Genomic DNA, 21,663 nt, shown 5'->3' on the forward strand with positions numbered 1-21,663 from the left:
TTATTTCATCCAAATTTCCAATTAGTTCGTTCCCACCAAACGCAATAAAAAACCATGGGGAGTATAACCTAATGAAATGTACTTTCCCATGAGACATTATGAACAGGACATTGAAAGAACAGCAGCTTTCCAGTGACTTCAAATTATCTGAAAAGACCACAATACCACCGCATCCAGGAGGTATACCAGGAGGTATCTTGCTGTCGCAGGAAAAATTCACACGTAACCCTACTACAAGTTACACTGGACAAGTCTTTGATATTCAGGAAGGAAAACCAACCCCCAAACCTTGGAGAACTGTGTCTTAAATCTGAAGTTAAAATGTATTAAAATGTTTTGGTACTTTATTATCACTTTATTATTTACCCATACACAATCTCACACCTAAACTGGTTGCAAATTTAATATGCATTTTAAATTTAATTGTTGGGATGTTATAATGTTTTCTCAGTGTTGTCATTATAATATGACAGTCTGTCAGGGAAAAACTCTGAAATTAGGGCTTCGACACACTGTCTTCTGTAAATCTCAGTCAAGTGGATTTGGATATTGGTGCCCCTCAGCTGCCTTCCACAGCTCTGCCCTTGAAATGATTATCCTCAGCCAAGTTGGCAGGAGAAGTGTCTGACCAAGAATTAGTGGTAGATCAAACTTACCTTCACTGGCTGTGTACGTGAAGGTGGCTCCTTGTGTTTTGGAGATGCTGAAGAAAGAGGACTCATTTCCCAACTTAGTGGGGTGAAACAGAGACGTTGGAGAGTAACAGGCCAAAACACAGGGATATCTGCCTGATTGCACTGTTACACACGCCCAAAGGCATCGCGTGCATTTGAGATAGCCATGGTAGATAAGGTGATCACAAGGCTTTTGCCTACTTCTTAGATCACAGGAAGATATGTTATGACACTGATTTACTTAATAACTGTTATTTTATTACCAGGTGAATATCTAACAATTCACCTCTGTTGTTGCATCAGACCCATTGATCATGGGCCATCAGAAAGAGCCTGAAAGATAGGGTATGAATAGAGAACTGGGAGAATCTAATTCCATATAGCCTGGGAAGTTACTAGCTCTACAGTGGGATTAAAAAGCTTAAGGCAGCATGAAAAATAGTTTATGGGACACTTTTCATATGCAATTTTTATGCCAGGACAAGGAGTGGCCACTGCGATAGTTAAAAGTTGTTCCTCTCCTAGTTACTTTCTGACATTTGTAAATATCAGGGCCTATAACTGTCTGCTTATACCCAGAATTTGAAATAAACATAAAATAAAGTCCTGTCATTGTTATGAGGACAATATTTTATATCTGTACTGCAAAAGTAATTGTGTACAATATGAAAAAGAATACTATGTATTTTATCTGGTTTAGAGGCAACGTACAATCCAGCCATTCATAATGTTAGTAAAAAAAGGTTAAAACTTCCAAATAAATCTTCAGTAGAGTTATCTGTTAGGTGCAGGTTATAAAAACTACTGTGAAGGCCTTGTTTTATCTTTTAAGTCTTCTTCAAAAGTGCATTTTTTTTGGTTCATTTGTTTAATTCTTCCTTCCTGTTTTCTTGTTAGAAATTTATAGCCATAGAACAGAAAGCTGGAACTTTACCGTTCACAGCAGTCTTCAGCTCCTTTTAGCACTGACTTCATTCCATCATTTCATACACATGGTGACATGAAATTTGCTCCAGAATCCCATTGCAAAGGCTTTTTGCATCAAACAAATCATTGTCAACCACAAATCTCCAAAGGGACTCAGGAGAAAAATGAATGAATAAATAGAAGACAAGCTGGCAGATAAAAAGCAATGAGGAAAGGATTGGGCAGTGAAGGTCAAAGCATTTGCTGTGGTTTATTCTCCCTAAAGGTGCATCTAAGGGTGGAGAGGGAAGACAATCTGATGTGGCTGGATGTGGCTATTCTGACGTAGCATCAAAAATGATGGCTGTGTGCTAGAGAGATGAAAAGACCAGAAAACTAGTTCCTCAGAAAAAGGCTGCAAGTGCTGGAGCAACAGTCTCACTATATCTCACAATTTAATGCTCAATTGAATTAATTTTTATAGTCTTTCCCTAAATAAAGTAACAGTAAGGATTTGAAAAGGTTAGGGTTGAATCTGAATGTGTGTCTCTCCATTCAGTTGTTTTATCAAGAGACATTTCGTTCCAGTTTTCCATCTGTTTCTTAGCCTCATTGTTGAGCTCTTTTGCAAGGATGCTAATTAGAGTGACTTCTACAATGGCAGAACTTGTGGTGGTTTCTTGTATCTAGAACAGCAAGGCAGAGATCATCTTGGCCATTTCTCCTGGAAGTTTATGAGAGAAAAAAAATACTGTTTTTAGACAGGAGTTGCATTAAAACATTTTATAAGTGAGCTTATTGGGTTCCCACACATACGTAAAGAGAGAGCAAGAAAGAGAAAGATTAATTATTTTGTCAGGAAATCCATAATTCTATAGCTGTACCTAAAGTGAGAGCAAGTTCAGCAAGTCAAAGGCTTTTATCAAAGTCAATAAAGCTTGAGAAATGGGATCTCGGTATCAGGGCCCTGCAACAACAGAAATGGAACTAGACAGTGATTATCCATCCCCTTTCCCCCCCCTTCTTCCAAGAATATGAAATCTTCAAGGCAAAAGGATTAAAGTGAAAACCACTGGTACAGAAATGGAAATTTCTTCCTGAGGATGATTTGCATATTTTCCACATACACTTTATTGTGTCTGAAGCTTTTGGCACCCAAAAGCAAGGCTTTGATGTGGGTCAGCATGTGGCAGGGGCCAAAAGCGAACAGCGCTGAAGACACTTTGGCTCCGTGCAAGTGCATCAGACCAACATAAATGACCGTAAACGTATTAGAGCATGGTCACATTGAAACGGTCACGGTTAAGTAAGTGCAGGGAAGTCACTGAGCCTAAAATGTCATCATCTACTTTTATAGTCAAAATTTCTGCCTTTCAGCTTCATTCTGCTATGGGTGAAGGACTAATTTTCATGATTACATACTTGACATCATGTCTCAGTTTTACCTAAATGATTAGTTTGATTTAAATCAACAGGATGACTTTCAAAGTTTGAGGTTGAATATGTAAAATAATCTTTGCAAGACCTGCTCCCTTTTAATGATGGCTACAGATACAAAATTCATGTCTGAATCTGGATCAGATGTAGCCAGCCTTAAAGTACTTCTATGTCATTCCTCTTCAATACTAATATTCTAGACAGGCAATTGATACCTTTGTAACTTTCCATATTAAATATTATTACTCTGATGTTTAGATTATACAGCAATACTCAGTGGTACCTTTCTCTAATATGTTTTAAAAAATAATCAAATGGACAAAGAGGGTGGGTTTAAACTTACAGCAAGATTATAAAACCAGAAAATGCCACAAATGAAATAATTCTTCTTGTTCTTTAAGTCATACCGTACTTGAATTCTCTTAAGAGCACATGCCATGTTGAAGGTCCTGGAGTACAATGCATTTGTTATCTATCAGACCTGAGGGAGAAGGGAGTGAAGGAATGTATGTCAGAGGACGAAAAAAAAAGCCATTCAAGAGGAAGTCTTTTATTAAAAAAGCCACCTTTCTTTTGTATAAAACGTAAATACTTTAGGCAAATTCAGTTGCAGCAATGTATGATGCACAGAGCTGATAAGAAACTGTGTGAATGTTCTTTTCTTCATTATTTTCATCCCAGTGAGGGATGAAAACTCAGAACCTCAAAGATGTTTATAAACTGAAATAAAAAATAAGTCAGTGCACCACAAATGAAGAATTTTGTTTTAACAGCTCTAAAATTTGACCTTTTCTTATACCATTTTTGAGGTACAAATATATTCAAATTTCAAAGCAAGAATATACGTTAATAAAATTCCAATATTTCCCTTTGCATGTGTCCGAGTATTTTGACAATGTTCAAATATTTGACAAAAACCCCCACCCCAAATTCAAACCAACTACAAATCCTTTCAAGCTCCAAGATAGGAAGTTCTGTCAGCTGAGGAAATCCCAAATTCTCCCAGGTTCACAGAGCAGAATTGAATCTCCTTATATTAATATATTTTGATGTCTTTTTTCTATAGTATTAGTTTTTTTCAATACACCCCATAGAAATAATCTGAAATGGGTCAGACTCTGTAACTGAATACATAAATTCATATACCCCTTTGGGCACCCAGCATTGCTACACAGCCACAACACAGACTCGTCTGTTCAGGACAACTCAGAGTGATTTTATACATCTGCAAAGTAGAGATGAATGGGAAGAGACAGTAGCTTACAACAAAAAAGCCAAATACCAGTGTAAGTGTTATGCTTTGCTTGTGTAGATACTACCACACTAATAACATTTAATTGCTTTTGGTTCAGATAAATACACTTAGTCATATTAAGCCATATATAAAAGGTTGCTGGCAATTATTTCTCAGCAATACCAAATATTACTATTTTCCTCTGATTTAAATGTGCTCCTCAGAGTTATTCTTTCTTAATCTAGTTTAAATGTAAGCATCTCATTGAGAAGCAGTAAGAGATTTGGTTTTTCATTTTCCACCAAGTCTCAAGGGTAAGATGGTTTAGTCATCACAACATAAGACACCACTAAGGAAAAAGAAGCTCCTTATCAGTGAACCTCTGCTAAGCTTCGAGGCTTGCGGCTGTGAGTTGATATGGCATTGGTAGATATGCAGGTGTGAAGAAACAGTTTCTCTCAAGTCTCTCCATCAAACTTGTCTGCTCCCAAATGAGAGAAGAAATACATAGTATGTCTAACATGACTTGGTGTTGCACACTGTATTTCTTTGGCATGTGATAAAACAAGAAAAAATGATGCACAACACCCACTCAGCCCTCAGAGTTAAATACAGGGCTGTTGGCCATTCCACCAATGTCTTTCCCCTTCACGTTATACATTTTAATAGGGTAAGTCACTTTTACCTTTTTTTTTTTTTTCCAATCCTTTCTGTGTGCTGCACTGTTGTCTGTGCTAAACCATACTAATAACTGACTCAACTTTCTTTTTAATTAGAGCAGTGCAGATATGTATTTAAAGCACAACAGTGTCCTTTCCAAGGCTGTATACAGCTATTATGTATTATCTTAGGTGAGGGAAGGACATGGCACTGCCATGTATCATTCTCCCATCAAACATTTGGCAAGCAGCACTGAATTGTCAGGGAAGAGGTCATTTTAATGTCTAGATAAATTCACCTCAGAGAATTGTATGCAGAAATTAATACAGCACAGATTATATTCCTGATACAGTCTTCCACAATGTACCATATAGAAAAAGGGGGGGGGGGGGGGTGTGTTTATTAGCTGACCAAAAAAAAAAAAAAAAGGCAAAACATAGAAACAAAAAACCCCAAACAAACAAACAAAACTTAATCCTTATCTAGCATTAAAATTTAGACAACCAGTTTTCTTTTTTTTTTTTCTTTTTCTTTCCCAGTCGGGCATCTTTCTTTGCTTATTTTGTGATTTGAGGAAAACGGTTGGCCGTCAGTGCAGGAAGTTATTTTTTTGCATGGGGCATTTTTTACTTTAAAATGTACTGCACAGGAGACAGAATTCAATACATTACCTGAAACAAGAAAAACCTTGAAAGAAAAGTTCCCAGACTCGCAAAACACTTACACGTCTGTTATGCATTTACAGATCAACCTCAGCAAAACATTGCAAATTTAAGCACCTGCACAATCAAGGCCTAAGTAGCAGATATAAATGTTTAGCTAAAGGATTTACAAATCTCAAATTTCAGGACATAAGATGAGCTTCTTAGGAGGGAGATATGAATCATATCTATGTAACAGCACTTTCAGACACTGTAATCATTGTTCCTAGTAGAAAAATGTTTCTTAATTAGGGACAGATGTTACAAATTTCAAGTTATATGAAAATGTCACAAGCCAAGTCTCTCAAAGAAAATAATAGGTTACTCTTTGAACCCTATCTAGAGAATTTTCTATTTCTATAGAAATGATAAAATTACACTTAAAATGTGTATTTCTTTTCTGTATTCAGCACTTTTTGTTGTTTTGAGCTAGGCTGAAGTCAAGAGTATAAGATTAAATATTGTTTTGTGATAGCTGGGAATCCTCTCCTGGAAACATTAGCCTTATAAGCAACTGAACAACTGAAACAGACACCACAAAAAGCAATTTCTCTCTAATATCTTGCTCTTTTAAGACATTAAATCTGTGCCATGTGCTCTCCTTTGCAAGACCAAAAAATATATCTTTTTTTATTAAAAATTTCCCCCACATAGTCTTTGCAGAGCTGGCCACTTCAGTTTGACTGCAGTAAAATGCTGCAAGCCTGGAGTAATTCCTTTGGAAGACATTACTCCAGTCTCTGTCCCCTGTCTCTTGCCAGTAAATACCTTTAACCCGGCTGTTTTCCTTCACTTTTCCCCAAGGAAATAACCCTTTAGAGTTCTTTAAATGTATTTAACAGAATACCAGAGAAACACTTTTAGACTCATGTTGAGGACATTTGTAGTGCAATCAAGCCATGCTGTGATGTCATTCTCTTTGTAGCATGACGTCCTTATGTGTTATTAGCTGTTAAACTACAGCCTAATCCAAACATGGTTTATCACACAGAGCAGTGTTGAAACCCATTTTATCAGCATTGAGATGTACACATGCAGCAATGCTTCTCACTGAAGGGTCATGTCTTCCCTTCCACCTGCACTAACAGAATAACCATCCCTCTTTCCTGCTCCTCCCTATTAGTAGATGAATGTCTATCCTCAAATTTAACATGAATGACTAGTCTGGGATATTTCATTCTGTTACCTTTCAAATTTTAAGAAGAGTCCTCTCTGGAGTTATGTATTCTGCATCTTGCAATTACAAAACCTTGTTCGTTTGGTTTTTTTCTTACTCTGTGAAGCAGAAGGAATGCACAGAAAAATAGACCTGCTTTTAGCTGTTTAGCTGCAACAGAATTTCACCTCATAAATGGTAATTTGAGCAGACTTAAACATACAAATACACACAGAAAGTTTATTACAGATCCTATGATCCATAAATGACAGTCATCAATGACCAGGATTGACTGTCAGTGGGACTTGACATCTAAATACTGATGGATTACCCTTTGCAGAGCAGTGATGCCTTCATCTGGATTCAGTATTATATTTACTCAGAGAGTGCTTCCCAAGAACAGAGGTGTGCTTGCTGCTACAAGGCTTCCTTTTTGCTTAGGACTAAAACATGACATTTTGAAAACATAACGTCGGCCACAATGTTTCTTGCTATAGAAGTGCTACTTTGATGTCCAATTGCATGACAAGTTACCATTACAAAACAGTGACCAGTTACCGTCAGCTATTTCTTGCCCATTCTATCTGCCAACGGTGTCCAGCCAAGCTGCAGTGAGGAAGACTACCTGCTTGCTTAGTCTGGGCTGCAGCCCTCTAGTACAAGTAGAGAGATGTCTTCTTTGTGGAGAGCAGGAGACGGCAGGGGGCTGGTCAGAGGAAAAAAAAAAAAAAAAAAAACCAAAACAGAAAACGGGGAGACAGCAAGGTCTCTGGGGCTGCTGAGAGGATTAGGGAGCAGACACATAGTCACGTTTAAAGTGGCTGAAGGAAACTTTTCAATGGGTTGGTTTCAAATCCAGCTTGTTGCAGTCCAAGAAGTAGCAACTGCATTGAAACACCGCAAGAGAGTAGCTGCTTTTCACAGATCCTGTAGATATGAAAGAGTTGCTTTCCACCCCTGTAAATCAGAGCAGTGTTTATTTGAAAAATTTGCTTTTTTCCATGGTTTAGTAAAACATAGCATGAGTTACTCAAAACCTTTGGGTGGATGGTTTCAGTTTGTTCAAGGAAAGACAAAGGCAACATGACCTCTAGGTTCTGGTGACTTTGTGATCCAAGTTCATTCTCACCTCTGCTGGGGTTGCTAGAAGACTCAGTTACCTGGTTAGTTTGACTGCCTGAGGAAATAGTTCTGTTATTGCCAGAGACTGATAGCTATCCAAGTTAATCATGAGTTACCCTCATGTTATACCAAGATGATCTTGTTGATAAAAAGACTCCTAGGAGCTGTGTTCAAAGAATCTGGACAGAGAAAGGCCCTAGATGGCTGCTCTAGGGAGGCAGGTATTTGGAAGGACCACTGGGAAGGTGTGAGGTAGGGACAAAAGATTGTTTTAGTATTGAAAGGAAAAAACAAAAAAAGATGAACTTAAATATCAGATTAAATATTCCTCATTGAGTGCTGGAGATGCATCCTGGCCAATTAGTGACAATTACTGAACAATTTTTAGCCTGATTTCTCCAGGAAATGAGGCTTGGATGATCATTCTGTCTGTCAGTCCCACTTAATAACTTCTGAATCCATTCATCAGCTGCAGATCTGACAGAGGAGTGATGCTGTCAGAGCTACCCAGTCCTCACAACACTCTTGAAAAGAAGTGGCTGAATGGTGAAAGGTGACCAATTAATACTCCTTCAAAGAGTAAGAACTCAAGAGAATTAATGATCAGACTTAAAAGAATTATTAAAAAAAAATAAAAAAATATATGGGACAATCAGAAATACTCTAAACCCAGGACAGCAAAGATGCCTTTTCTCAATCAAGGATATTGTGCAGATTCTCTGCTTTCTAATAAGGAATGTATTCAGTATTCAGTATTATTTAACCCTATGTGCAGGAGACAAAAACTTTGGTGGTTGGAATTCATGAGTTCTCATACTCAAGTTATTCCTCATTCTTCTTAAACCATGCAATATTTTCATAGGTATGTTATATCACAGATTACCTGTGACTGACACAGAAGCAGGATGTTGTGCATCTCAGTCACATTTCCATTAATTCCATCATGCTTTCATAAATTAACACGAACTATGAAAGGAAGAATGTTAGTTCTGACAGTTTATTTATTTTACTTACATTTCCCTGTCAAAAAAACCCAAAAAAACAAAAAAACCCACCATCCTTTAGCAATCTCTGGGAAATACGAAGGGAAACAATGCTTTGATTTAATGACAGGATCCAGCATCTTCTATTGGCAGCAGTTTTCTAACTTGAGTGCTGACATTGTCCTGGCTGTTAAATATTACACATGTTAAATTGAGTCATTAAGGAGCATGGGTAAGTGGCTAAAACCAACACCATGGAAAGTCAGTTAGTTGATTAATGTCTTTTGTGCCTGATTTTTGAGGTCCCCATTAATTAAAATGAATTTCACCTCCTACAGGAGCATGTGTTACATATTCCTTCCCCCTCTAGAGCAGATATAGCAAGCTTTCTTCACATGGTAGTTTGAAGCATCTCTTGTTTCATTTTTTGGAGAGTTCCATGCAGATGAATTCCTTCATGGTATTCCCCAAACACTTTTGAAAAGTTCCAGGCCAAGGAGAAAAAAAACTTTAGTTTTTCAGTGAATTCTTCTGCAGCTTGCTCTGAGCTGGAATAACACTGCCCTGAGCGACTTCAGAAGCTGCTTTTTCAGGAGAAAGAATATGCCTCCTCTCTTATGAATGAAGATTTATATTTGTATTTTTATTATTTCTTACTATGCACGTGTGTGTGTGTGTGCTCACATTTCCCTCTTCCGTCAGATTAACCAGAACCACTCAAACTTACAGAATGCTTCAAGAAAATCATGTATACCCTACCCACAGTATTTTGTAGACAACTTTGGTCTTAAGAGCTTGTCTCACAAGCTTAGCAGGATAACCAGCCAGTAGGTCTTCACACTTCTTTGCTGCTTTTTAAAGCACTATACAGAAAATAGTAGCTGCAATCTATCAGGCAAGGCTGTATTAGATGAAGTGATCTGAGGCTGGATAAAGGAGTTTGGTGGCATGCCACTTTCTAAGAGAAAAAGGAAATAACTCTTCATGCTTTTAAGAGTAACTAATAGTCACATGAATGATAACCCTGATGAGCAGCTTGGTGACCAAACCGCTGCTCTGCTCAATGCTTATACCCAGCCAGCCCATGGTCCTACATGACCACACCAGATCCATTGCTCTTGATTTGCTTATACTACATATGCTATGTCTCCAAATCAGGTGCAAAAGACTGTGCTACGTGACAATTTCTGTATCTGTAGGAACAGTTTCTATCAACAATTTACAAGTGTCTTATTTATGTAAAATTGCATACAAATAGTGTCTGTGAATTGGTCTGGGTACAGCAGGATCTACTTAAGCAACAGTATCTCCAGGACCATCTAAAATCCCCACTTGGAGAGCTGCTTCACAAATTAGTCTAATACTTTGTTGTGAAGCTCTTTAAGAGTTGAGTCAAGCACTTTGTCCCAAGTCAGTCCATCATCTCAAACCAGTCCTTTGTCTCAATTACTCAAAGACAAGCAAGGGAGCTCCAGGACCAGGTAGGGAATTCATGACAAAGTGCATTTGGTGTGCCCTGAGGCACATCCCTGATACTCAGCTGTGCCATAGTTATAGACACAGGGCAACGCAAGACCACTTCCTCTTTTTTTTTTTTTTTTGTTTTGTTGTTGTTGTTGTTGTTGTTGTTGTTGTTGTTGTTGTTGTTGTTTGTGGAGCTGTTGTCCATAAGTTAGCATTCAGCAGGCAAAGGACAGTGAAATCAGGATTAACTTTTGCAGTCTATTTGCCTCCTGTTCAGGCTGTGTTTCAGAGGAGAGCATTCTCTTTTAGCAATGCATGGGAAAATTGTCTTGGCAATCTTCTTCTCTAACATCTAACAGTTTAACCAGATTCATGAATGCCAGACAGGCAGTGAGAAACCTTTGCCTAGGTGCCGAGCTTGCTCTCTTATACATGTGCGAGCACAATATATCCTGTGCTACTTCTGTGTCTAGACCAAAAGGTTCTTATGTTACAAGAGGAAGTATTTGTGGTAAGTCAAGCCATTCTTTCAAAGTCCTGTAAAGTCTTGCTAACAAGGTTGCCAACATCAGCTAGGAAAATGTCTTCTTATACCTGAAATTTGATACTCTAATTAGGAAGTGCCCTGATGATACTGTCGCCAGGGAAATTAAGCCTAGACACAAAGCAATGTGTTACTTAAAGGAAGTAAGATGACACAAGACTTCCCAAGATGATCTGGTCCATCTTTTTCCACAGACCTACCAAGTAGTTACTACAACCAATCATACCCGTGAAAGATTCTTTTTGACTCTATATTTGTACTGGATTAATTTGCAACAAGTATGTTAAATGAAAGACCACGCAACAGTGTTTCTGGTATGACTTGGTGGTCTCCACAGAGGTGCAGATTACAGCAGAAAGAACCTGCAGAGATGTTTGTGACTGAATAGCCGTGTGCAGTTACACTCAAAAAACCCCCACCAAAACCCACGGAGGGAGTTGGAGGGGAGGATACAACATGAAAAGCTGTGCATGAACTGTTGTAGGTTATGCTACTGTCTGAAGCCATTTATCTATCACAGAATCCCAGACTGGTGGGGGTTGGAAGGGACCTCTGGAGATCACCTAGTCCAACTCCCCTGCTAGACTAGGAACACCCAGAGCAGGTGGCACAGGATTGTGTCCAGGCTGGTTTTGAATCTCTCCAGAGAAAGAGACTCCACAGCCTCTCTGGGCAGCCTGTCCCAGTGCTTGGTCATCCTCAGAGTAAAAAAGTTCTTCCTCATATTGAGATGGAACTTCCGGTGTTCCAGTTTGTGCCTATTGCACCCTGTCCTGTCACTGGGCACCATTGAGAAGAGTCTATTATCTATTTTTCCTACTAGAAGGAGGCCATATGGTTACTTTTTAATAATTAAAAAAAAAAAAAAAAAAAAAAAAAGGTTTTCTTTATTCATCAAAATTGTAGACTTCAGGAAGAAGGATGTGGTGGTACAGGTCCTCCTGGTCCCAAGAGGCAGAGAGGGGCTCTACTAAAGAAGGTCTAAATCTCACATTGCTTCTCAAAAGTTTGTGTGAAGAAAAGACACTCCCTGCTCTTCTCTGAGGAGCATAAGAGCAATGCAACAAAAATCTCTCTGAGTGCAGGAGCTATTCTAAAGCGAGTAAATAAGCATCTTATGCAGCATACATGTTATAAACAGCAGCTCCAAAGGAAACATAACCTCCACTTCAGTGCTCTCTCAGCTGTTTGTTTCCTTTGCCTACTGAACTGAATGATCTGACGTGAAGTGAGAAGACAGCCGCATTCCTGTTTTTCTTGGGAGCCTCTGTAGTTAGTGGATGCAGAAACAGAATGGCAGCTAGAAAGAAATGTGTTTGTTCTAACTTTTTGTGAGGTGCTTGTACAGATTTCATGGCTGCTGTGTCGCGCTGTAATTGATAGCTCTTCTCCAGTTTAATGATGATAGCTGCATCTCTCCTGTTTTATAGACAGAAGATGCAGAGGGAAGCTAGCCTTCATGGTAGTATCTGCATAACAAGTAAGGTGCCAAACGCAGGTCCCTCAGGGCCCTCTGCTGTAAACTGCCCATCCTTCCTTAGAGTCAAAAATAATACGGCAGTCCCCAAAGTCAAAACCATTAAAATAGTCAATAAGAATTTTGCTGGAGGCTGAGCAGAAAATAAAACCCTGCTGGTGCCAGATTCCCAGCCATGCCGCTGAGATAGATGCCAACCAGATTCAGCAAACCGTGGAGTGAGTTTTAAATCTCAAGAAGTCTTTGGTTAAAAACAGTCACAGAGTTGTTTGGTTTAGGGCAAGTGAAGTCAGATTTTTTTTTTTTTTTCCTTGGAATCACCTGTCCCTGCATGTCTATTATATTGGTACTACAGGAGGCTGAATGAGGAGTAAAGTAAAAAGAGGTATTTATCTGAACAACAAATAAAATAGAGCTTCTCCAGAAAAATACAGGCAGACGATGCAATTTAGTTCATCACCATGTTTTAGCAAAGCCTGTGACAATCACTATATACATTTAATTTGCACCAATGTCTCATATGTAGATAATATTTGTATTGATTTTTCAAAAGGAAAAGTTTTTTAATTAAAATAGGTTTTGGAAAAAAATAATTTCCTTAGGGAAGCTTAACAAAAATGTGGAAATTATTTGTGGAAGACATTGTTACAGCCTGAATATATTGATACTATTTTACCTATTACATTTATTACATTTAAATATTTTCAACTGAAAAATCACTGAGAAGTGAAACACCGAAATGCTCAGTCATGGGCGACTCCCAGAAAAACACACTGGTTTTCTGTTACAATGTGAGGCTCCGCGTCTTTGGGGCTCCTATTTCAGTAAAGGATTTTGGTGATGGAAGTGGAATTGCAAGGTGAGGAGCGCTACTGTCAAGCTGTTAAAGTCAGAGATCCACTAACTTTGTTCTCTTACATTTAGGCTACTTCCTAGCTGTGAGGCTTATGTTAAGCTCTGTGAATTTAGACACAGGGCAGCCAGAAGACTTGCATGAAAAATAGTAAGACAGGTAGATAAAACCCTGTCACAGTAAGAGCAGAGCAAATTATTTAAAGCAGGCTCTTCTTCTTCAAATAACAACATTTTCACAAAAAAAAAAATGATGATCACTGGGAGATGCAGGAAATATTTTCCTTGCAGGGGCAGTGACTTCAAGATGATCTCTGTTGCTGGCAAGCTGGAGGAGGTATTTAGCGTCTCCTTACCCTGCCGACTGATCCCACAATGAGCATTGTTTTGCTTTGGTTTATACAGAATAAAGGAATCCGGTTCACAGGACGCATATGAGTGTCAGCATGGTACATTTCTTCCAGTTTTGAGCTGCCACTCTGCCTGTTGGTAGTCTATAAAATTGAAAAGCCTGTGATTTCCTCTGCTTCCTGCAACCTGGTCCCCAAGGTCTCCCACTGTCGTGTTCGGTCAGGAAAAATGAACATGAAAGAAACAGATCTGTGTGGATTTTAGTTTTCCCTGGCATCAGCTGGCTCCAATGTATGGAGGTACCATGACCAGGTTTCTAACACGAGTCAGTGTGACTCTACTCCATCCAGTGTAATTCTTAGAGCTACAGCTATAGACCTGACTGTGGTGGATTTGGACAAGATTAAGGTCATGACAGCCCAATAGTTCAGAGTCTTCAGACCATATGTGCAAAAATCCTAAAGGATTGCAAATCTGTACAGAAGACTGTCCCCAAGCCCTTCTGTCTGGAGCACATTTTGCAACTTGTCATGAATTAGCACCCTCGACTTCTTATTACCCTGAACCTGAGAGGAGCCATGTGAGCTATACAGACTGGTTGTCCTGCCGAAATTGAGGACCAGGTTCTGACTGGTGACAATGTAGATGTATGGAGTTGCTGTGATGGGCTGGAAAGGGTTAAGTTGCTCAGGAAGGATTTGAGCCTTCTTTTCACATAGACAACATCTAAAATCACTGATGTCCGGGAAGGGACCTAAGAAGTCCCACCCAAGCTTGAGCTCAAGCGAGAATGATTCCTTCTCTTTCTACTCCAACAGACAATTTCTTCCCATCTCCTTTTTCACAGTGTCTTAATGCACTAGTCTGGCAGTCTGGCAGTCCTTCAGTCCCAACCTCTATAACAGCACCATGTACCATTTTTCAAAAATGGCCAAGCATCTTGCCTTTCATCGGGCAGAAGAAATGATAGAAAGATCTTCCCCATATCTTTTTCCATAGCCTAGACAGCATCAGATCTGGGAATGAGTCAGGTCTTTCATGTCACATCCTTGAGGAGGCACTATCACAGCTCATGGAGATGATGATGTTTGATGAGACCTTTTCCAGGAGAGGTGGGTCTCCAAGATACGGAGCTCTGCTGCAATATATACTTCTTTCTATGTTCTTCCATCCCAAAATTAATGACCTAACACTTTCATTGATGTGAAATACATGATGAATACCTATTTTGCATAGAAAACTAACAAACAGGATGACAGTTTTGATTCTTTTGTTCATTGTTAATAGGAGAATCAGAAGACATTTTCGGTTTGAATTCAAGTTTTCCGTGTGTCTGCCTTGTGAAGTCAGTCATATCTGATGTAAGTCAAATTTGTGCACAGAATCTTGAAGATGTAGGGAATGAAGTCAGCTTGATTTTCAGAGATGTCAGGTCCCCTTTGGCTGGCAACAAATTCTAAGGTAGGTGAGGTCAAAAGTTCTGCCATAGCTAGAAATAAGCCAGCTAAAAGTCAAATATGCAAAATTCTGGGTTGTCCCGGTATATTAATTGTAAATACAGGTCTGTGGCCAGATTCAAAGTTGTTGGCGTTATTATATTTCTGTTCTTATAAATAAGCTGCTGTGTGACTTCATTTCCTTTCCCTGTCCCTCTTTTTAATTTCCCATCTCTAAGAATACCAGACCATTGTGTGAATTAATATTTAAAATTTGCCTTCATACCCTAAAATGGACAGATCTCCAGAGGTTTAGAAGTCAAATCCTGTCGGAAACACTCTCTGTTGAAGCCCCTTCTTTTAAGAGACTCTGTCTGTATGTGTAATTAGAGGATCAGATATGCATGACAACCACATGATTTTTCTTCTTAGCAGATAGTTTGTCACTGCAAATACTGTATAGTTCACCATATCTGCATCCCTAATAGAAATGTCACTCACTGTATCTTCCCCGCAGAAATGACAAACTGCTGGCCATACCTCTTCGAAGTCAGTAGATACTCCAACCTGACAGCAAGTCATAAGGCATATTCTAGATTTTTTCCCTAATTCCTTCTTTGCATTGTACAGAATCTAAACTTGGATATTAGCAAGCTGGCTTGTATGTTAATACCTTGCCTTGATACTATATTTGCTTAAATTATAGCTATGCGTGCTTAAGGGCTGTGCTTCATCACCAATTTCATCATGTGGTAATGAGCAAATTACCATTGTTATAGAATAGAAAGACATCATTTTTAAAATCAAATCTTGGGGGAAAAAATTACGGACATTAAATGAACAATATGTTCTGTTGCTGAGTGCTTCTTTCACTAAAGAATAATTCCTTATATTAAAGACACTCACGCTGCATGATTAAGTAATCTCATCACAACTCTATTGTATCTACTTGCTTTCTATCCTGTCCGCTTTTCATGTCATTAGTGTAAGCTTTTCCACGTGATAATCCTTTTACCATATTCTGATACTGCTGTGTCCATTTACATCTCTGCAAAATTAAATCATAGCAAATCATAGAATCACAGAATGGTTTAGGTTGGAAGGGACCTCAAAGCCCATCTAGTTCCAACCCCCCTGCCATGGGCAGGGACACCCTCCACTAGCCCAGGTTGCCCAAAGCCCCATCCAACCTGGCCTTCAACACTTCCAGGGAGCCAGGGGCATCCACAGCTTCTCTGGGCAACCTGTGCCAGGGCCTCACCACTCTAACAGGAAAGAATTTCTTCCTAATATCTAATTGAAATCTCCCCTCCTTCAGCTTAAGGCCATTCCCCCTTGCCCTGTCACTCCATGCCCTTGTAAACAGTCCCCCTCCAGCTTTCCTGTAGGACCCTTCAGGTACTGGAAGGCTGCAGTAACACCTCCCTGGAGCCATCTTTTCTGCAGGCTGAACGACCCCAACTCTCTCAGCCTGTCCTCATAGCAGAGGTGCTCCAGACCTCTGATCAGCTTCACGGCCCTCCTCTGGACTCTCTCCAACAGCTCCATGTCTTTCTTGTACTGGGGCCCCCAGAGCTGGACGCAGTACTCCAGGTGGGGTCTCACAAGAGTGGAGCAGAGGGTCAGGATCACCTCCCTCGACCTGCTGGTCACACCTCTTGTGATGCAGCCCAGGACACGGTTGGCTTTCTGGGCTGCAAGCGCACACTGCCGGCTCATGTTGAGCTTCTCATCAATCAATACCCCCAAGTCCTTCTCCTCGGGGCTGCTCTCAATCCAGTCCCTGCCCACGTGCAGGACCTTGCACTTGGCCTTGTTGAACTTCATGTGGTTCACACAGGCCCACCTCTCCAGCCTGTCCAGGTCCCTCTGGATGGCATCCCTTCCCTCCAGCATGTTGGCCACATCATCTAGTACAAGACAACATTGGTGTGATGTAAATTTCTGGGAGGCTTAATCGTGGACTACAACTCACAGTATCAGGAGTCTTAGAAAGAGCAAATGAATCCATTGAACTACCTTGTCTCACCTGTACCCACTGAACTATTGATCAATTTTATACCGACAGGCTCTTCTCTTTTGTGAGGATTTGGAATGCATTATAGCAGATTCTTGTTTCCAACAGCTGTTTTACCCACATTGAAGGATTTCTGCACTGTCCCTCTCATTCAGAACTGTTATTTCTATTATATAATTATGATCCTGGAGTGGCTAAGGATCATACTATTTGGTTATATTTACGCAGTCACAAACCTGCATCGCCTCCAAAGAGCATTCCCCTCCACTATTATATCTCTTCCCTTTGTCTCTCTTCTTCCTTCCCTTTCTTCATGGCTTCAGCCTCAGCTCATCTCTCCTGGACAGTTCTCCTATCCCATCACTGAGAAAGTGAAAATCTAGTTTGGTTATACTTCCTGGCACTCCTCATGGCCAAGGAGGTTTATGTTTGTCCCCAATCTTTCCTCCTGGTGTTTGGTTTCTTGCCTGCATATATTTTTCCTAATTAGTTTGGTAAACTTGTAGCCTAATGCTTGTTATGTATGTGCTTTGCATTGTGAAAGAGCAATACAAATAATATACTGTAAAAGATAATTACATTGTGATTCTGTTTGCATTTATGTCAAACTTTTGACTCTGGATCTCTGACTTTAGGAATATTTGTTGTAGGTGTATAAGTTCTTTTAAAAAAGACAAAAAAAAAAGGAAGGAAAAGTTATGTCACACTCAGGTCATGAGAACATAAGCTAGGGAACTCTAGCAAGATTTTTTTTCAGCTCCCCTGTCTTTTATGGAACTTTGAAGTCTGACTGTGTTTATCTTCAGAGGCATGTATCAGAGCATCAAGTACCCACATTGATCTGGTGGCTATGTAGCCTTAACAAACAGTTTGGGAAATTCAGAGAAAATAGGAATTCAGAGAAAGTCTTGGTATAATGACAATTCTTACTTCTCAGAAATAACAAAAATGGAGCCAGAATGGTTTAAGAGCTTACCAAGTGTGGTTTGGAGGTAATGTTTTTCATTAAATGAGTTAGAAAACAGTAGATCATACTCACATCTCTCATGCTTATTTCATATCCTGTTGTGAAAAGAAGTTTTTGCTATGAAGTCACAAGGGACTGGAAGCAAGACATGTCCCTCAAATATAAAGTAGCTTCTCCTTTCAACAGGCATGAAAAGCCTCCCTAACTGCAGCTGACTTATTTTGACTCGAATCTGGAATTCTCCATCTTATATTTGCCCTTTGACTGTAATTTGTGCTAATCTCAAAGCATCTGAGGCAGTGTGCTGAAGTTTTTCCTAGTTGTTTTGGGTTGTTGTTTGGTTGGGGTTTTTTTTTTGGGGGGGGGGGGGTTTTGAGGTGGGTTTTTTTGTTGTGTTTTTTTTGTTTTTTTTTTTTTTTGCAGGTGATGGTAGGAGGTTAAGACCTGTTTTTCACGCTAGAAAAGCAAGGTACATGAGCTCTTATCTCCTATCATATGTATAACCCCTCATCAGTTCTTCCTGAGTACACAAGCTTTGCAAAATTTTAACCTCTCTGAAATGAGTTTCCTCCTTTCTCACAATAAACAAGGGATTTAGGATTGCTCCAGTAGAACTTCAACTTAAACCTGAGATCAGGTGGATGAAAATATAGAAAATCAGGGCTAAATTCACAGCTGGGGAAAGTTAATCTGGCTGTATACACTGCAGGGGGCTGTGCTCTTGTACTCCCACTGAAAATCTGGTCTAGCTGTTGTGAAGAGCCATAGTATCATGAAAAATGGCTATCAATTAACTTCATGGGTGCAAAAGATTTTCCCAAAGCAAGAACTACCTCTGGCCTACTAGCATCCATTCTGTTATCTGCTTGTTCATGTAGAACAAGATGTTAACACAAGCGTTGTGCAATTTGATGGAAAAGTATTTGAGACCCACTGTTTACGTGATAGGTTTTGTATCTGATTGGAAAACTTCATTTATTTTGTATCTGTAAGAAAAAAAACACTTATCAGCCATCTTCTTTCGATTTGTTGACCAGGAAATAGTCATTTGATGCAGACATTTGGCTGTCTCTACATAAATATATATATACGCAAAAGAGACTTCATGACTCTTTCTCGTAGCTTCATGAGCTGGCCATCAGGTAGGATGCATCCATCTAATAATTTTGTGTCTAATTTGGAGATGTTTGAATATAAATCTTTTTCTTGCCTTTTCTACAATAAACATGGGAATAACCTTGATTTTAAGAGCTAATCTTTATTTATAATATTTAAAATAAATTTCCAAATGCATATACAGCTTTCTTCATGACCAATAACAATCTTGACAAAAACTATTTAAAAGCTAGAAACTTTAGGTTTTACTTTATTAGATTTATTTATTATCATCTTTATATAATTATTGCTTCAAGAGCATTGTTGATTGTCATACAACTTCGTTACAGAAAAACTTCTTCCATAATCTGAATAAATTATTTTTCTTTTTTTTTTTCCCTCTGTAAAGTTTATATTTAAAAAAATTATAAAATTTCTGAGGAAAAAAAAGTAATTTCACTTATGCATGCAGATTATGCAGTTCTGAATATAAGATTTTTAGGGGATTTTTTTTGGCTTTGTTTTTTCCCATCAAAGAGGACGAGTGTGTCAGACAGTCTAACACATGAATTTCTAACTTGGTGCTCCCGTATGCCAACGGTGTGGTTGTTTAGTGCATGCTTTGAGAGTTGATTTTAAAGGTCTTAAAGAGTCTGTCTTAATAATTCATATTGATTCAGTAGGGGATGAAGATGCTTGACATGTTAAATGATTAGCATTTACATTATGAACATGTTAATTACTGTAGTTTTAATGCCGGTAGCTTTTATAAACTAAGATAAGAGTATTCTTAAAGGGACACCAGTAGATTTGCAACACGCTGGAAACTAGTGCAATACAAACCAGCCGTAGAAATATTTCTCCCTCTTTCTTTTCACTCTTCTCTCTCCCCTTTCACATCTCAGTAAGGATGTTTTATTTCTTTGGCTCTTGCACACGAGTACTGACCTAAAATAATATAAGAAAATAAAATAAAACAGGAAGTGAAAGAGACTAGAAAGAAAGCATTTGGTCATTCAGTTTGCATTGATTGTGGTAATCCAGTGATGAATGGTGTTATAGATTCCCCTACGTTCCCTCCATGAGTCGGACAGGTGGCTGTTACAGCCGCAGTCATGATGCTTTGGTTTTCAGCGTAAATTAAACGCCTGTATCTGCTACAGTGTCTGATTCACAATGGTGACTACCAAACAAGCAGAGTAAAACAATTTACAGATATGCTTCTCTCTCTTTCTTTCAGAAAAATGGCTTAGCTTTAAGCAATCAGTTTGCCATGCAGTAAAGCGAAAGGAAATTTACTTCTGAGTAATGCAGCTTGATATAACATTGTGTTGCAGACCAGAGAACTGATCTTTTCCTATATCTCTGGGCCATTTCAGCCACACCTGGTCACCGTATTGGCACATACTGTCTTGAGAAATTTTTGTGGGTCTAGGGAAGGAAGAAAACTTACAGGGTGTATCGAGTTAATGAGGCTGTGGCAGAGATAAGACAATCAGTAAATAGAAGTCTACTGATATTCGTCAGGGACAGAAACGATGTAGCAAGATCTCTATGTCAGTACAGGAGATGGAGATAAGGGGAAAAATCAGATGGAGGTCAAGAAAACCTCTCAGGTCAGGCTGGGGTACCTTGCCTCCAACTTCATAACATCTCACTCTTACAGCTGTATTCCCAGAACTGTCCTGCAAGGCAGGGAGCTCCACAGGAAGACATGTTTCTGTACATCAGTGAGGGAAAACTCTTGATAAGACAACGATCTGAGTCTGGGGCTAGCAATTTGAATGGAGTGGAATGTGAGTAGAATAGAATAGAATAGAACAGAACAGAACAGAACAGAATAGAAATTTCAGTTGGAAGAGACCTACAGCGATCATTTAGTCCAACTGCCTGACCAGTTCAGGGCTGACTGGAAGTTGAAACAAATTATTAAGGGCACAGCAAATCATTAAAGGGATCACAATTAAAGAGTAATGCCTATATCTGTATGTAGGATTCTGACCATTGGTAAATTGCTGGGACTCCTGAACGGTCCCCAGGGATAAAGCACTACAGGAACTGTGCTTATAGGTCAGATAGGAAAGGGTATACTGTGAAGTAAAAAATTAGTCTGAGCTTTTGCTATACTTATTCGTCTTCAACCTATTTCAGTTGCTGAAGAGCACTAATGCAGGTACAGATTTCACTCAAGAAGTCTGCTGTGACCTCTCTCTATGTCCATATACTTTTTTAAAGAAGTCTCGACATGAAAAGAGTAATCACAGTTCTCGTTTGTCTGGAGGGCTCCTTCAAAGTATTCCTGCATACTGCCTGAACAGGGTCTTATATTGCAATGGAGGTACGTAATAGAATCATTAATTAAAAGTGGAGGAGTTAGGCAGCAAGGGAGGAGGCACAGGGGAGCAGCCTGTGAGTTTCAAATTTAAGGGAAGATTTCTCAACTGGACATTATGTGTAATCTTGGGTCTACACCTTCTAACAGCATGGCTGCACGTGTGTCTGGAGCTTTCATCCCTGTCTTTTGGAGTTTGAAAGCCTGAGGCTCTAAGGCATGCTTCTGCATATTCTTTCTTCTGGCCAGTCTTGC

At 39.3% G+C, this 21,663-nt stretch overlaps 1 protein-coding gene across 2 annotated transcripts in view; it reads left to right on the forward strand.

Moving 5' to 3' along the window:
• Positions 1-19,029: 19,029 nt before the first annotated feature.
• Positions 19,030-21,663, forward strand: part of LOC142599416 (urea transporter 2-like) — a 310,745-nt gene continuing 308,111 nt past the window's right edge. For both annotated transcript variants that reach the window (XM_075739740.1, XM_075739741.1), the window contains exon 1: positions 19,030-19,123. The gene's annotated coding sequence lies outside the window, so the exon portion shown is untranslated. The remainder of the gene's footprint in view (positions 19,124-21,663) is intronic.

Source organism: Balearica regulorum, chromosome Z (genome assembly GCF_011004875.1).
Source record: "Balearica regulorum gibbericeps isolate bBalReg1 chromosome Z, bBalReg1.pri, whole genome shotgun sequence".
Classification (NCBI taxonomy): domain Eukaryota; kingdom Metazoa; phylum Chordata; class Aves; order Gruiformes; family Gruidae; genus Balearica; species Balearica regulorum.